Source organism: Anomaloglossus baeobatrachus, chromosome 2 (assembly GCF_048569485.1).
Source record: "Anomaloglossus baeobatrachus isolate aAnoBae1 chromosome 2, aAnoBae1.hap1, whole genome shotgun sequence".
NCBI classification, from domain to species: Eukaryota; Metazoa; Chordata; class Amphibia; order Anura; family Aromobatidae; genus Anomaloglossus; species Anomaloglossus baeobatrachus.
Window position 1 is genome coordinate 564,548,816 of NC_134354.1, and position 18,515 is coordinate 564,567,330.

At 42.8% G+C, this 18,515-nt stretch overlaps 1 protein-coding gene across 1 annotated transcript in view; it reads right to left on the minus strand.

The window, feature by feature from the left end:
• FGF14 (fibroblast growth factor 14) overlaps positions 1–18,515 on the minus strand; it is a 738,072-nt gene that overhangs the window by 438,133 nt on the left and 281,424 nt on the right. The window lies entirely within an intron of this gene.

Genomic DNA, 18,515 nt, shown 5'->3' on the forward strand with positions numbered 1-18,515 from the left:
GAGCAACACTTAATCCTTTAAGAAACATTTCAGAGTTGTAGCTGTGTTGATTTCAGATTAGGACTCATCCACTTGGCAAAGCTATGTGGTGGCAAGTAGACTACCAAGATATGGATCAAGTTCCATTCCAAGCCACAGGGTTTTTTTTTGTTTTTTTTTTACTATTATTATTTTTAATAATCCAGAACTATTGATGCCATGGTGCTGTACATGAGAAGAGGTTATGTACAACATACAGTTATAAATTACAGTAGACAGACCGGTCCAGAGAGGAGAGGGCCCTATAGAAGGTTATGTACCATAAAGGCAATAAAAAAAAATAATTTTTACAGTTCATATAATGTTTCTTCTAGTACTACATGCAGCATTCATTGAAGAGAAAAGGAACTGCTTCTGTCGCGGGCGGAGGAGGGGACGCCGCGCTCTCCCACTGCTCGGGTCCAGCTGCCGCTGCGGCTGCTGCGGCGTGCTGCTGCCGCTGCTCGGTGGCTCGAGCGATGGGCCGGATCCCGGGGACTCGAGCGGCGCGCCTCGCCCGTGAGTGGTACTCACTCAGCCCAATGAAGCACACAGAGTCTCTGCTGAAACAAACGGCTGGATGAACGGGTCCCACAGGCGGCTGCGGTGTTTTTCCCCTGACCCCAGGTTGTTAGTGTAAGTCCTTTCCTTCGCCTCCGTGCACACTCTTCCTGCTCTCCGGTTTCCAACTGGCTCCCCGATTCAGTACCGGGGGGCCACCGCCCAGCCCCGGCTACCTGCGGTTCCACCAACTGGCTCCCCGGCTCCCTGCAGACGGCCAGTACCGTCTGCCTGACTTTCTGCACAGGGGCCCTAGGCTCCAACCTAGGCCCCAATCTGCGTCTGCCTCTCTGCAGACGTCCTTTCTCCTTCACTCCTGAACTTCTCTCCCCGCTTGTTTCCTGCCTCAGGCCAGCTCACTCCAGGGTGGGCGTCTCCATCTCCTGACTCCGCCCACCTGGTGTGTCAGTCTGAGCCCGAGGCAGAAAGCAGGTCACTTTGGGGATGTCTGCTGTGAACTGCTGGGGGTGGGGGTGTGTGTGTGTTGTTACCTGTGTCCCCTGGCTTGTCCAGGGCGACACATTCCCCCTTAGCAAAATGCAGACCGTCCTCGGGCTGCCCGTCCATCACCGGTTTTATTTTTTTTTCTTTTAAACTGCAGAAGATAAGGAAAAAAAAACAATACAAGGATACTAACATCATCCCACAACGGGAGGCATATCAAACATTAAACACTTTTAATAACGGCAACGGGTCCTTCAGTCACCCACCCAAATAACCTAGCCTTGGTGCTGCCCCTAGGAAGTGGGCAGCACCCCTTGACCCCAGTCCAGGAACGACTCCAGATTGGTCAACGGGACCGGTACTTCGCTGCCGTTGCGGCCGGGCGGACTGCCGGAGCCGTCGTCATCTCCGTCGCAGCCAGGCGGACTGCCGGGGCCGGTGGCAGGGCGGTGACAAAGGTGAGGCCTGGGGACCCCAGGTCTGGGTCCTCCCCCACAGACGCTGCGGGCTCCGCTACCGGTAACAGGGGTAACGGGTTGGTGCATCACTGCGGCGGCCTCTTCCAGGAACCAAATGCTGGCAGAGTCCTGGCGTCCCTGCTTCCACAGCCGCGATTCACATGCGGCCGGACGCCATCCCGTCCCCCTTAGCCTCTTTTTAGCACTTCCTTCTTCAGGGGACGGGGCTCCACTTTCGCGCCTTTCCTGCTCGGGGAAGACGCTCGAGCGGGAAATTTTCGCGCCCAAGATGGCGGTTTTACAAAATTTTCAGCCGGACACCTCCGGCGGTCACAAGGCGCACCTCTACCCAATGGCAGAGCGGTAAGATCCTGTTCGTGACGCCAAGTTGTCACGGGCGGAGGAGGGGACGCCGCGCTCTCCCACTGCTCGGGTCCGGCTGCCGCTGCGGCTGCTGCGGCCTGCTGATGCCGCTGCTCGGTGGCTCGAGCGATGGGCCGGATCCTGGGGACTCGAGCGGCGCTCCTCGCCCGTGAGTGAAAGGGGATTGGGATTTGGGATAGTTTATTGTCCATGACGCCACCCACGGTTGTGGTGATTGAATGTACACCACCGCTGCTCTGGCTGGGGATCCCGGGAGTGATGGTGTGGAGCAGCCAGTTGTTGTGTTGTCCCTCCGTGGGTAGGGGTTGGTGATCCCGGGGCCCAGTGATGGGGTGTTGGATGGTGGACAGGCGGGCTATGGGGCCTGTGGAGGTGCAGGGGCGCGGGGACAGCGCTGTGCCGCACGGCACGGTGGTACTCACTCAGTCCAATGAATCACACAGAGTCTCTGCTGAAACAAACGGCTGGATGGACGGGTCCCACAGGCGGCTGCGGTGTTTTTCCCCTGACCCCAGGTTGTTAGTGTAAGTCCTTTCCTTCACCTCCGTGCAAACTCTTCCTGCTCTCCGGTTTCCAGCTGGCTCCCCGATTCAGTACCGGGGGGCCACCGCCCAGCCCCGGCTACCTGCGGTTCCACCAACTGGCTCCCCGGCTCCCTGCAGACGGCCACTACCGTCTGCCTGACTTTCTGCACAGGGGCCCTAGGCTCCAACCTAGGCCCCAATCTGCGTCTGCCTCTCTGCAGATGTCCTTTCTCCTTCACTCCTGAACTTCTCTCCCCGCTTGTTTCCTGCCTCAGGCCAGCTCACTCCAGGGTGGGCATCTCCATCTCCTGACTCCGCCCACCTGGTGTGTCAGTCTGAGCCCGAGGCAGAAAGCAGGTCACTTTGGGGATGTCTGCTGTGAACTGCTTGGGGTGGGGGTGTGTGTGTGTTGTTACCTGTGTCCCCTGGCTTGTCCAGGGCGACACACTTCTTCCAAAGAGAAGAATAAACCTGATATTCTGGAACATCTTAAAGGACTCCTATTGACTTTAGAGGTGGACTCTTTTATATTTTCCTCCTTAAGTCTGACGTAATCAGTAAGTGTGTCGCGTGGACTTGCAAAGATCTGCCAGTACCATAGAGGCAACCCATGAGGCTAATATAGGTCCTTTGGATATTACATTGGTTTCCAAGTTGCTATTGTTCTTAATTTAATGGCTAGTGTCAATTCATCATTTCTGAAATTTTAACAAATGAGGAATTGGAAAATAAAGTAGAGTCAAGAAGATTGGATCCTTTCAAGCGGGCCCCTATGTCCTCTATATACACTAAAATGGTGCACATTTTTAATCTAATGTGTGTATATTACATAAATTCTTGGTGGGCATTTCCTTTTTCTCCTCTAATGCTCGCCAATCAAAACATGTCTGCATTGCACTAACAGAGAAGTTCTGTGGTACATGACCAGCTCTTCGAACAGAAAATTTGTACCACTATTACTAAGGGGTATAGCTGTGGAACGGAGGGGCACAGAAGAAATAGAAAAACTGCTGCAGAATCAGTCAAGCAGTGGCAATTGGAAGAGGTAATCAATTTAAATGAAAAAAAAATCCAGTGAAAGGTCATCTTTAAAAATGCATTTCTTTATGACACAGAAATCGTCTGTAAATATGGATTCTGAAAGTACCATTTTATGTCAAAGTGTTACATTTATTTTCAGCCATTCTAAAAAAGGGTTTTCAATATGTTAATATTGATGATCCTGTTTAGCCCATTAGTGACACATGATGTGCTATGTATGTCATGGATCATAGGGCCTGGTTTTGGTTTAGCTTGCACGCCGAGTGGGCATCTTTCCCTAGACATGATGGCTTATCTGATCAGCTGACATGTGCCTCCAACAGCCACAGGATAATCGGTAATCCACCTTGGGGATTAACCAGCTAAATCTCGCTGTCAATTTCTGAGACCAAAATATAACAGATGCCGGCAGAGGGGTAGGTAACTCCCTGCTCTCATCGGGGCTCCTGTGACATTATCGCTGGGTGCCGATAGGGTCAGCTGATGACCTGTATGTCTGTTTTGATGATCCACCTGTGATAGGAGATTCATAGGAGATTACGATTTTTGCTCTATAGAGCTGTGCTGATACACTGCTCTGTATAGTACAAAAAAAATCGGATGACTGCAGCTTCAAGTCCTCTTTGTAGACTAATAAAAACAGTAAAATGTAAAAAAAAAAAAAAAAGAGTTTCAAAATCTAGAAAAAACACAAAAGTTCAAAGCACCTCCCCCTTTTGCCCCATTGAAAGAAAGAAATACACATATTTGTTACTGCTGTGTTCAGAAATGTCCCATCTATCAAAATATAAAAAAATTAATCTAGTCAGTACGCAGCAGAACAAGAAAAAAAAATGCCAGAATTGCAGTTGTTTGGTCGCTGCAACAACAGGAAAAAAATGTAATAACAGGCGATCAAAACATCTAATATAGCTAATATACCCCAAAATAATATGAAAAAAACATCACCTCAGAGTTCAAAAAACAAACTTTCACACAGCCCCAGACCCCCCAAAACTGAAAACATTATGGCTCTTAGTAAGTCGTGATAGAAGAAAGATTCTTTTTTTTCTTTCAAAATTTCAGATTTTTTTTACAACTTAAATAAAACAAAAACTATACATGTTTGGTATCTACATAATCATACTGACCTGTGCAATCATACTGCCAGGTCAGTTTAATGGTAAATGAATGTTGTAAATAAAAAAATCCAAAAAACAATTGCAGAATTTCACTATTTTTTCCCTGCTACCATTACATCATATGAAAAAATGAATGGTGTCATTCAAAAGTACAGCTCATCCCGCAAAAAACAAATTCTCACACAGCTATATTAACAGAAAAATAAAAATGTTATGGCTCTTGGAATAAGGGGAGGAAAAAGCAAAAGCGCAAAAATGAAAAATCACCCGGTCCTTTAGGGGTTAGTGGCGGCTGCCAGGCATTGCAGATCAGCTCCTATTCAAATAATAGGAACTGATCTCCAGTTTTCAACAGCAGCCACTAAACAGCGTACAAAGCTGTGCTGTTCCACTCCATACACTGTTTACATTGAGCTACTGCCGGCCGTGATAACAAGGTGGAGGTGCCGCATGTCGGTTCCCCATCAATCTGATATTTATGGCCTACTGTATCCTACAGATAGGTCATCACTCATCAATATCAATGAGTCCCATTTAAGTTTACAGTATTTGCTATAAGTGAGTGGTAACTTCTAAAATCATTTGCAGCCAGATACCCAAAAACTACTATAACTATATAATTATTAAATTGGAATAGGTTCACAATAGAAGACAAACAAATGACATATTTTACTGGTTAGAGTGTATACTTAATATTCTATCACCTTTATTAACCTTCTTAACACAATATTGCATACGTGTACATCATGGTCGGGTGATCACATGTGGATAGGACTCAGGAGTGGGTGTCCCTCCACATGGGGCAGATGCAGGGTATATTAAGTAGCCCGGATGTGTCTCCAGATGCAGTTGGAGTTGGACTCCGGCCACAGCTATTAAACATTTAGCCCCTTAAGGACCAAGCCACTTTGTACGTTAATGATCGAGCCTCATTTTCCAAATCTGACTAGTATCATTTTATGAGTTAATGCAGCTCAAAACAAAAAAAAAGTATCTAAAAAGCACCAGTAATTCTAAATCAAATAAATTCAATACATACTGGAAATGTCATGTGCAATAGATGTGATTTTATTTTGACAGAAAAAATTGTGTATACAATATAAAAACATTTAAAATCGTTCCAACAAACTGGAATATAAAACACAACTAAACATCTCTCTCACTGAAATAACTATACAGCTAACGGTGTATAACTAGTGTCTATACAATAATAGATAGATCTATCCTTTGTATGTAAAATACAGAGTATTAAGGCCCCGTCACACTAAGCAACATCGCTAGCAACATCGCTGCTAACGAACAACTTTTGTGACGTTGCTAGCGATGTTGCTGTGTGTGACATCCAGCAACAACCTGGCCCCTGCTGTGAGGTCGTTGGTTGTTGCTGAATGTCCTGGGCCATTTTTTAGTTGTTGCTGTCCCGCTGTGAAGCACAGATCGCTGTGTGTGACAGCGAGACAGCAACAACTAAATGTGCAGGGAGCAGGAGCCGGCTTCTGCGGAGGCTGGTAACCAATGTAAACATCGGGTAACCAAGAAGCCCTGTCCTTGGTTACCCGATATTTACCTTTGTTACAAGCCTCCGCCGCTCTCACTGTCAGTGCCGGCTCCTGCTCTGTGCACATGTAGCTGCAGCACACATCGGGTTAATTAACCCGATGTGTGCTGTAACTAGGAGAGCAAGGAGCCAGCGCTAAGCATTGTGCGCTGCTCCCTGCTCTGTGCACATGTAGCTGCAGCACACATCGGGTTAATTAACCCGATGTGTGCTGTAACTAGGAGAGCAAGGAGCCAGCGCTAAGCATTGTGCGCTGCTCCCTGCTCTGTGCACATTTAGCTGCAGCACACATCGGGTAATTAACCCGATGTGTGCTGTAACTAGGAGAGCAGGGAGCCAGCGCTCAGTGTGCGCTGCTCCCTGCTCTCTGCACGTGCGGTGGTAACCAAGGTAAATATCGGGTTGGTTACCCGATATTTACCTTAGTTACCAAGCGCAGCATCTTCCACGCGGCGCTGGGGGCTTGTCACTGGTTGCTGGTGAGCTCACCAGCAACTTGTGTAGCGACGCTCCAGCGATCCCTGCCAGGTCAGGTTGCTGGTGGGATCGCTGGAGCGTCGCAGTGTGACATCTCACCAGCAACCTCCTAGCAACTTACCAGCGATCCCTATCGTTGTTGGGATCGCTGGTAAGTTGCTTAGTGTGACTGGACCTTAAGGTGGTACAATCTGATACCATACCTAACATAGGTGCGAAAACCCACAGATGCCAACTGTGCATATACAAAGACGGACAGAGAAAAAATAAACACACTAGCAATGAGAGAGTTAAATCCCTCGGCTGCAAGGATTTTTGTATCTGACACAGAATTCCCATTATTAATTTTTTATATAAGGGATTTTATACAAAAAATCCACAAAGAACCAGCGCTAGATGGGTTTTTTTATATATAATTTTATTAAAGAAAATATTGCTATCCTTGTTCCAAGGCAGGGTATTTAATAGTACACAATACACTAAAAAATTTTCTTAGAACCACATATACCAGAAAAAACACAATATAAATAAGTCAGAATTGAAAATACAAATAAAAATAAAGATAGAAATAAAAATATTAATAATAATAAAAATATGAAAGATAAATCAAAAACCACACAAAGGGTTTTGGTATAAACCCGTTTCCTCAGAGGTGATCCGATATTCACAATAATTAATTTCTAACTCAGCTATCGTAATGCCCCGGCCGGTGGCATATACTTGATTTAGTAAAATATTGTGACTGATAGCATATAGGTGTACCACACCACCTCTGACTAATTTGCAAGCCTATTTTGCACACATCAAGCTTTGCACAAAATGTTGTAGAAATCAGAAACCCTCAATCCCCAATGTGATGTCAGTGGGATTTGCCAGCAGATTTTGATCTGTAGTAATATAGACCTGATTCCTCCGTTAGATAAACTGAAGTTGTTGTCAATGCAGGATTAACTTGTTAAATTTTCCAAGCACCTACTTGGAAGCATGTGGTCGTGAACAATACAGGTTGTGGAGGAGATGTCAGGTTACCACAAACCCCTTAGTTAGAGTCTCTAGACCACTTTACGGTGCCACAACTAAGCGGTCCCGTATTGTCCCAGTTCCCCAGCAGCTAGGTACAGTCGCTGGAAGCACCGATTATTTGCTGCAAATATAATGTGTGATCAGCAGTTTTACTCAACCTCTCCAGCGGGCAGTCCGATCTGTGTCCAGTGTGAGCTGAATGTGTCCACACACCGAGGGAGTTTACTTGGCAAGCTGTCACTACACAGGTAAAGCAGACAGTGCAAGATTCCAATCCAGTCCACTTCCAATGTGAACAATGAGTAGCCGTAGAGGGCACCACTGGAGGATGGTTGCAAGCAAGAATAACAGCGGTAACTTCTCAACCTTTTCAGCAGACAGTCCGGACCGTGTCCTTTAGAGGCTGACTAGTGCTGCACAAGGGAGAGGTTGTTTGACAGAGTATCACCACACAGGTGGAGTAGGCAAAGCAGAGTCTTAATCCGACGCGCGTTTCGGGGGCGTGCACCGGCCCCCTTCCTCAAGGATGATCCTTGTGGTGATACTCTGTCAAACAACCTCTCCCTTGTGCAGCACTAGTCAGCCTCTAAAGGACACGGTCCGGACTGTCTGCTGAAAAGGTTGAGAAGTTACCGCTGTTATTCTTGCTTGCAACCATCCTCCAGTGGTGCCCTCTACGGCTACTCATTGTTCACATTGGAAGTGGACTGGATTGGAATCTTGCACTGTCTGCTTTACCTGTGTAGTGACAGCTTGCCAAGTAAACTCCCTCGGTGTGTGGACACATTCAGCTCACACTGGACACAGATCGGACTGCCCGCTGGAGAGGTTGAGTAAAACTGCTGATCACACATTATATTTGCAGCAAATAATCGGTGCTTCCAGCGACTGTACCTAGCTGCTGGGGAACTGGGACAATACGGGACCGCTTAGTTGTGGCACCGTAAAGTGGTCTAGAGACTCTAACTAAGGGGTTTGTGGTAACCTGACATCTCCTCCACAACCTGTATTGTTCACGACCACATGCTTCCAAGTAGGTGCTTGGAAAATTTAACAAGTTAATCCTGCATTGACAACAACTTCAGTTTATCTAACGGAGGAATCAGGTCTATATTACTACAGATCAAAATCTGCTGGCAAATCCCACTGACATCACATTGGGGATTGAGGGTTTCTGATTTCTACAACATTTTGTGCAAAGCTTGATGTGTGCAAAATAGGCTTGCAAATTAGTCAGAGGTGGTGTGGTACACCTATATGCTATCAGTCACAATATTTTACTAAATCAAGTATATGCCACCGGCCGGGGCATTACGATAGCTGAGTTAGAAATTAATTATTGTGAATATCGGATCACCTCTGAGGAAACGGGTTTATACCAAAACCCTTTGTGTGGTTTTTGATTTATCTTTCATATTTTTATTATTATTAATATTTTTATTTCTATCTTTATTTTTATTTGTATTTTCAATTCTGACTTATTTATATTGTGTTTTTTCTGGTATATGTGGTTCTAAGAAAATTTTTTAGTGTATTGTGTACTATTAAATACCCTGCCTTGGAACAAGGATAGCAATATTTTCTTTAATAAAATTATATATAAAAAAACCCATCTAGCGCTGGTTCTTTGTGGATTTTTTGTATAAAATCCCTTATATAATTTATTAAAACCTGGCTAAGTAAAGGGGTGTCTTTGCCAATAGAACCAAGCTGCAAGAATATAGCAGGTTTTTTTCAGGGTTAAGCGCTGCCATTTGCCTGCAGGCACTTTAGAATACATTATTAATTTTTGGTGGTGCTAAAATCCCTTCCTTCTCTTTAGATTTTATGAGTTAATAACCCTGGAACACTTCAATATATCCTAATGACTCTGAGACTATTTTTTTTTTTTTTTTTTTTTTTTTAAACTTTGAATTTTTATTGAGATTTTCAATTTACGTTTTTCATACATAAAATAAAACATAAAATTCACAATTCTTATCGAACCTAGACAAACAATGACAGGACAGGTGAGGAGGGTTAGGAGGGGAGAGGAGAAATAGGAGGGAAGAGGGAAGGGTTTCAAGAGTCCATGCTCCTTCCATAGGACCCATAGGCCTCAGTCTCACAGATCCTCCTGTCCCGCAAAGTAGTCCCATGGTGCCCACACGGCCTGGAAACGGTCAACTGTGTCATGCAATAGTGCCGTGAGATGTTCCATGCGTCTAACGTCCAGTAATCTATACTTGAGGCTCTGGAGTGAGGGTGTCCCTGGCTGCCTCCAATTCTTTGCAATTAAGCATCTGGCCGCCGTAAGGATGTGGGACAAAAGCTTAGAGGCCGTTTTTCCCAATCCCCCATTCCCAAGACCCAGAACATAGATCAGGGGATCAAGATCAACCTCTATATATAGTACTTTATGGATCAACCCTCTAACCCGCTCCCAGAAGGGGACTATCCCTGGACAGGACCAGAATATGTGCAGAATGGTGCCCCTGCCTCCCCTGCATCTCCAGCAACAAGCCGGTATGGAGGGGTCTATGCCATGAAGGAAATCTGGAGTGTGGTACCAAAATAGCAAAATTTTATAGATATTTTCCTTATATAGTGTGCATATTGACGTCTTGGCGGCGTTTCCCCAGATTGCTGCCCATTCCTGAGGAAGTATCCGCCTTCCCAATAGAGACTCCCATTTCCGCATGTATGGAAAAGACCCCTCGGGCCCCTCCCGTGAATCAGAAAGCAAAATGTAAATTTCCGAAATCAGCCCCTTAGTATCAGTGCCCCTTCTGCAAATTTTCTCAAAATCTGTGGGAATCGAGGCCCCTGCCCTGCCAAACAAGGAGCCAGCCAAGTCTCTGATCTGCAGATATTGGAAAAACTCTCGATTAGAGAGAGAGAATTTATCTCTAAGGTACTCAAAGGAATGGATCTGCATTGTACTTCCATCTATAATGTCTGCAAATCTGAATAGACCTGCCTTGAGCCAGGGGTGCACCATGTCCGACTCCAGACTGCTTGGGAGCAAAAGTTGGTATATGAAGGACACCAGAGGGGAGCAGGGGGATGCCAAAGGAAATCTTCTAATGCAAAATGCCCAGAGGTCCCTAGTGAACTGCATCGGTCCAAGAAGAGGGGGGGGCGAATCACACCGGGCCGGGGGCCACAGGAGCGCGTTTGGATGTATAGGCGCCAGCCAAAGTTTTTCAATCTCAGTCCACCTGTTGTATGCCCAAAGGGACACCCAACAGGGGATCCTCCTAAGATGGGCCGCCCAATAGTATTTTAGGATGTCCGGGACAGAAAGCCCCCCCCTGTTTCTCCGAGCCATCAACACCTCCCTGGCCACCCTATGACGTTTGTTACACCAAATAAATCGAAGGATAGCCGCCTGAAGGGACTTCAGCTCCTTTATTGGTACCTTAACTGGGAGGGTTTCAATGAAATATAATAATTTTGGGAGCAAGCTCATTTTAACCGCCGCAATGCGCCCCATCCACGAAAGAGGGAGGGGCAACCACTTGCTCAAAAGAGTTCTCAGCTCTCGGAAAAGGGGGGGGAAGTTAAGGTTATAGAGGGAATCATAAGTAGATGTGAGGTTAACCCCCAGGTACTTGACCGCATCTGTCTTCCAACGAAACTTAAAATTCAAACGCAGGTAATCCAGGGCCACCGGGTCGAGATTCAAGGGCATTGCCTCCGTTTTGCTAGAGTTGATCTTATACCCCGAAAGGCTCCCGTACCTACCCAAGGTGCACATTAAAATTGGAAGGGACACATGGATGTTAGTAAGTGTAATGAGCACATCGTCGGCAAAAAGCGAGATTTTAAACGGTTTATTCCTGACCAGGACCCCCGAGATGTCTGGGTTGCTCCTGACCGAGGCCGCGAGGGGCTCTATGCATAGCGCAAAAAGGAGGGGGGACAGGGGGCACCCCTGCCTGGTGCCATTGGAGATGAGAAAAGGCTTAGAGATGTGGAGGGGGAGTTTGATAGAGGCCGTAGGAGCGCTATACAGGGACTTCAAGGCCCGCATAAAGCCACCCGAGATCCCAAAGACCTCCATTGTCTTGAAGAGAAAAGGCCACGCAAGGCGGTCAAAAGCCTTCTCTGCATCTAGACTCAACACCAACGCCTGTTGCTTCGTCCGATTTGCCACATCCACCAGGTCTATGACCTTCCTGGTGTTGTCCCCCCCCTGACGGCAAGGGACAAAACCCACCTGGTCTTTATACACGAGTTGGGGCAACCATCGATTAAGCCTGGCCGCCAGAGACTATTTTTAATGACACATCGTACTTCATGTTCGTGGTAAATTTTGGTTGATAGGATTTCTATTTATGAAAATATTGAAAATTTGGCAAAAAAATTGAAAATTTCTCAATTTTCAAACTTTAATTTTTATTTCCTTAAACTTAATAGTTATACCAAATAAAATAGTTAATAAATAACATTTGCCACATCTCTGCTTTACATCAGCATCATTTTTTAAACTTTTTTTTATTAGGAAATTAAAAATGTTAAAAGCTTATCAGCAATGTCTCATTTTTTTATGTTTGGTTACTGTCACACACTAAAAAACATTTTTTTTTATAAAATAAAGTTTTTGCATCACCATATTTAGAGAGCTATAGTATTTCTATAATTCTGCTGACAGAGTCATGTGGGGGCTTGTTTTAATGGGATGAGTTAAAGTTTCTATTGATACCGTTGTCAGGCACATAATGTATTTTTAATAGCTTTCTATTATTTTTGGGCTGAACAAATGAAAAAAAAAACAGCAATTCAAAAGTTTGGGGGGCTTTTGCTGATCACTCTGTGGTGAAAGTGATCCTTATTTTTCTGGTCAGTATGGTTACACTGATATTTCAGCACTTCCACTAATCACATGCTGTGATTGGTCAGTCAGATTGACTGACCAATTACAGCAATCAGAGAGTGGGGACAGCTGAAATGGGTTCCTGCATCTCTGTCCATGCTGGTCAGCTGTCAGTGACTGCTGCCGCCACAGAGCAGTCACTGTGTGTTTTAATCAGTGATGGAAATAGCACATCATGATGCGGGAACTGACACCTATTCATGATGTGCCATTTTCCTCGTTGGGCATTAAGGGGTTAAACAATGTCAATTTCTGAAAAAGGAATTTAAATAGAAAGCCTACCATTGTTCGCGCCTACCAGCTCCCATCAACATCCTGTTCTGTCAATTGGTAACTATGGCAGCCAAAGGCCTTCTTAAGGCCCTGTTGCCACCATCCTGGTATTCCTCTGAGAATCAACCATATGCTGAGCCTCAAAGGAGGGTTACATTATATAATAAAAAAGATTTTAGATTCAGCTCACCCGTATTATGTTCTCCAGGTTGGGATAGATGCCCGTAGTCCACCGGACAGGCACGTCCGTAATCCAAAGTAGTAGAAGAAAAAAAGGTGGGACTCAGCACCAATGCTGTATAATAAAACTTAGAACTTTATTTCATCCTTTAAAATAGTCAAAGGTTTTCCAAAGAGAACGCCATGCCATCCGGCTTGACGCGTTTCAGACAGCAAGGGGAAAATGATTAAGGACTGTTGTTAATTTTCCCATTGCTGTCCGAAACGCGTCAAGCCACATGGCAAGCCGCATGGCGTTCTCTTTGGAAAACCCTTGACTATTTTAAAGGATGAAATAAAGTTCTAAGTTTTATTATACAGCATTGGTGCTGATTCCCACCTTTTTTTCTTCTATTACATTATATAATGCAGTACTACTTTATTGCAGTATACAGTGTGAACAATTGGATTATCGGTTAAAATATTATATACATGTGTGTATGTGTATATATATATATATATATATATATATATATATATATATACACATACACACACACACTCACATGTATATATTTTAACCGATAATCCAATTGTTCACACTGTATACTGCAATAAAGTAGTACTGCATAACATATATATATATATATATATATATATATATATATATATATATATATATATATATATATATAATATATATATATATATATATATATATATATATATATATATATATATATATATTTGTGTGTATATATTTTGTTCCATTTAAAATAAATTAAAATATAAATAACATATTTAGTGTCATGTCATTGCATTCAGAAGAGTCTGATCTATAGAAGTACAATTTTAATTAACTTGACCAGTAACGCTATAAGAAGTAAAAACAACATATGGACCAAAAAAGAAATGCGCTTCTTTAGTCGCTACTCTTCCCTAAAAAAATTCAATAAAAACAGATAATAAAAGGCTGTATATAGCCAAAAAAATGTACTGAATACTGTCAGTTCATCATGCAAAAAAATAGCCTTTACCCAGCTCAGCTGATGGAAAAACAAAAATGTCACTGGTCTTGGAAAACGGTGAGAGACAAAAAAATGTATTTATTTTTTTAAAGCATATTTCAGAATTTTTTTTTATCCAGTTGATTAAAAAAATGTATAAATTGTTTAGTATTGACCTGGAAAATCAAGATTCAGAGTAACTAATCACACAATTCATGCCACAAAAGCAAAATTCAAAAATCAGTGGCAGAATTGCATTTTTTTTTTTTTTACGTTTCACCACGTTTTAATTTTTTTCTCATTTTTCATTACATTGATTAGTAAAATAAATGGTGATTCAAAACTCAGCTCATCCTGCAAAAAAAAAAAAATCCACCATACAGTTATATAGAAAGAAAAATAAAAAAAGTTATGCCTCTTTGAAGAAGGGGAGGAAAAAACAAATGCCGCAATATGAAAATTGGCTAGCGTGGGAAGTGGTTAAAATACCCTTTGACTTGGTTTTATTGATATCATGTTGGATAAAGTGATGGAGAAATAGGGAAAAGAATATGATTTTCCTTGTGTCCACCATCTGAACTTGCTCTGGAAATGAACAGCTGCTAAACGTTCTAGGCATAACATGAAACATTCAATTCATTTCAAGACTCCCTAAAGGAATTAAGCTGTTTCAGCATATGGGTGATATTTTGTGCAGCAAAAGAAGGTCACATCAGCCAACTATATTTTGCCTCTTGTGAAATTTAAATCCAAGTTGAACGAGTAGGAAATGTTCAAGTCGTACTGTATATCAATGATATAATTCAACTATGTGAAATATACAGTAGATTGATCACAAATAATGAATACATTTATTTTTTTATTTTGGAAATTTCAATGAATTGTACCATGGAACAATATTGAACATAATTTTTGTTGAGGTTGATTTTTCTGCTGAATTAGGCTGGAGACATACTTGCGCTAGTCTCACATCCCATCACCTGGCACGGCCACACACTCTCCGGACAGGAGCATCTCAGCTGCATAGAAATACATGCAGCCGACCTACTCCTTTCAGGAGACTGTGCGGCCGTGCCGGGCGATGCAACGCTAGACTTGCGCACTACTAACATAGGTATGCTGATTTTAAAACTTCAGTTAGTCTTCTTCTACTACGCAAAGTTCTTCTCTACAGCTTATCTTAATAAGATCACTCTAGGCTAGATCAAGGATAGCACTAGTGCTCTCCTACTGGCTGAGAGTGCACCACCCTTGAGTGGGGAGGGGTGGAGGACAACCTTGGCTACCGGCAAAAGGTTATTTGTCTAGGCTGTGCAGTTACACGTGAGACAGTGTTGCGAGAGGATGTGTCCCACTATATAGTGAAACACATATAGAAAGTATGTGTACAAGTGATAAGCAGAATATATATTTGTATTTAGAAGCTCATTTCCGTTCTTTCAGATCATGCCTGTCTCTACTATTTCTCATCGCAAGTGCCTAAACAGCCCAGATTCCTTTTCATATGTCTGTGGCAGCTCCACCATTCCCAGTACATTTGTCAAGCAAGCCTATTTTGCATATTTCACAGTAAAACTTGGTAAGCAAGATTAGTTTTGCGCCCCTCAGGAGGTGTGCAATCAGTGTGTCGAGTTTTCCAATGTAGATGAAGGGAACAAATGATAAGATGCCATATGGTATACCTATGTTTTGGTGAGAACAAAGAGATCATTGCAGTAGTTGTTACTTTTGTAGAGTGAAAACCTCAGGATAGAACAAGAAAAATAAATAATAAATAAAAGAATCCTAGTTTACCAACAGTTATGTATCCAGTGTCTCATTCAGCTGAAATCCCAGTGCAAATTTTCCTTGAACTACCCTCTTTTCAGGAACAGCACTATGGTGAAGAAAGAAGTGACAGCAATGATGAAGAGTTTGAACTTGAAGATGTCTCAGTTCATAAGGGATTTGACCAGCATGAGTTGAACATTTTGGCAGGAGATTTAGGATTATTTTAAAGGCTTCATAACTCCTAACATCAAGACGGCGTGAGAAAAATTTGCTTGAGAAAGGAGCAAAAATATCCTACTTTCGAGCCAGAAAGAGTGCATATCTGCAATACTATGGCAATACACAAATTCACTGTTACGTCTGATTTATAACTCAAATAAATGGCGACTGTTCATCAATAACTTAAAACAGAGGTTAAAGTGTGTCTTCCTCCACAAAAGCAATTTATTTGGTTTAGTCCCAATTAGCTTTTCAGTTTTTCTTTGTAAAGAATACAGAAACATAAAGAACCATTCAATTGTTGCAATCTCACAAACACAATTGGATCATCTGTATTGACCATAAAGTGGTATGCTCACTTCTTGGTCAGCTACGCGGATAAACTAAGTATCCTTGTTTTCTGTACATGTAGGACAGGAGAGCTTGTGAGAAACATCAGGTGGAGATGAATTGTTCTCCAATGTCTGACCTCAAACCTGGTGAGCCAAACATTCTACTTGAGCCACTTGTTGACAGTAAGAACATTATATTCCCACCTCTGCACATATAACTGGGTCTCGTGAAGCAATTCGTTAAAGCTTTGCCAGCTGTAAGAGGCCATATCAAGTATCTCTACTTTCCTAGCTGGTCATGTGAAAAAATAAAGGCCTATGTGTTTTCAGCAGCTCATAATATGAACATTTCATTGGGACAATGTCAAAACAATGTCAAAACTCCAAAAGAACGCATTCAAGGACCTTGTCAAGGTCTTTCTTGGAAATACACAAGCACACAATTACACTTAAATTGTCCAGAAACTCTTCGAGAGCTACTAAATACTTTTTTTAGCAACATGAACATCAAGGTGTATTTTCTGCATAGTCATCTTGTTACTGTCCCTGAAAACCTTGGTGCAGTCAGCGATGAGCAAGGTGAACGATTTCACCAAGATTTGAAGGTCATGGAGCGACAGTATCATGGTAGATAGGATGTACATATCATGTTTTCTGCCTATCATAGGAGCATCAGGTGAGACTGTCCACAGATTGAACAATCCAGTGAAAGCTATAAGCGTAACTTTTTACCTTAACTTCACCAAGTTTACTAATTGCACACAATTTGACTTAGGGTCCCGTTACAAGTAGCGACATTCCAGCGATCCCGACAACGATACGAACTGGTCAGGATCGCTAGTACGTCGCAACATGGTCGCTAGTGAGCTGTCAAACAGGCAGATCTAATTAGTGATGCAGCAACGATGCGGCGATCCGTATAACTCGGCAGTCGTTGAGACTCTGTCACACAGCAGCTATTCTGATGACTCAGACCTCGATAGAACGCTGAGTTCCGAGTCGCCAACGAGGTCACTCGTCGTTGTTATGGCATCAAACACAGTGATGCATGCTGCCCAGCGGGACACCAATGAGCAAAAAATGAACCAGGACGTTCAGGTACGGGGGGCGGTCGCTGCTATGTATCACACGTAGCAAGATTGCTAGCGAGGTTGCTGTTGCATCACAAAACCTGTGACGTTTCAGCGATCTCGCTAACGACATCGCTATGTGTGACGGGGGCTTTACAGTAACAATATATCCTTTGTACAAACAAAATAGGTTTACATAGACCTTGCATTCAGGTTATTTTTTGCATTATTTTTCATTGTATGTACATTTACTATGGTTTTGAAGACAAAAGGAAGCGATCCTGTAGCTCAAAAAGTTGTTGTGATCGAGAAAAGCTGGGGTCCCAGTTGGATTCAGAAGCCAAAAATGAGTGAAAAACAAGTGTCAGATGTAACTGATTGTTATTGAATTAATTTTGTATTTGAAAGATTTCATAGAATTGTCAGCAAAATTATTGAAAAATAACAACCTACAACATCAAGTAGTAGAATTTTCAAGCAGCAAATGAAATCATCAAATTAGATTTCATTTCAAATAGAAACATTTATACTTGTCTACAGTAACTACTAGTGTTTTTGTTAAATGAACTGGCACAATATAATCTCCTTCAGAGGTAATTATATCCTCTCATTTCACTAAATAAACTCTAAGGGCCCTGAAGAACTTCTAGCTTTATAGATCCGTATCCTTTTTATCACATATGTGGTTCTTCCTTCCTCTTGAAAGTGATGAAAAAGAATAGTACACCATGATGGGGTCACAACCTTATCAAACACTAGCAAAATCACTAGGTTCTGCTTCACTGATAACAGTGAACCAAATGGCATTATTCTGTTTGTGTGTTACTGGATTAGGAGACACAGCTACCAATTTATTAATGTACAGATGAAACCAGACGTTTTCCTAAAATGATACATCTGCATGTTTTTCTCACTATCTGACATGAAATCAGAATAAATCTTTCCCATTTTAGGTCAATTAGGAACCAAAATTATTTATATTTGCCCAATGCCAGAATAGTGAGACAGAGAGAGAGAGAGAGAATGTTTTAAGTAAAATATTTACATACATTTCATTAGTATTTGGTACCATTGCCCTTAAACTGTATGACTTGGGTCAAACATTTTGAATATCCTTCCACAAGCTTCTCACAATAGTTGGCAGGCATTTGGCCCCATTCCTCCTGACAGAACTGGTGTAACTGAGCCATGTTTATAGGTCACTTTGCTCACACTCAT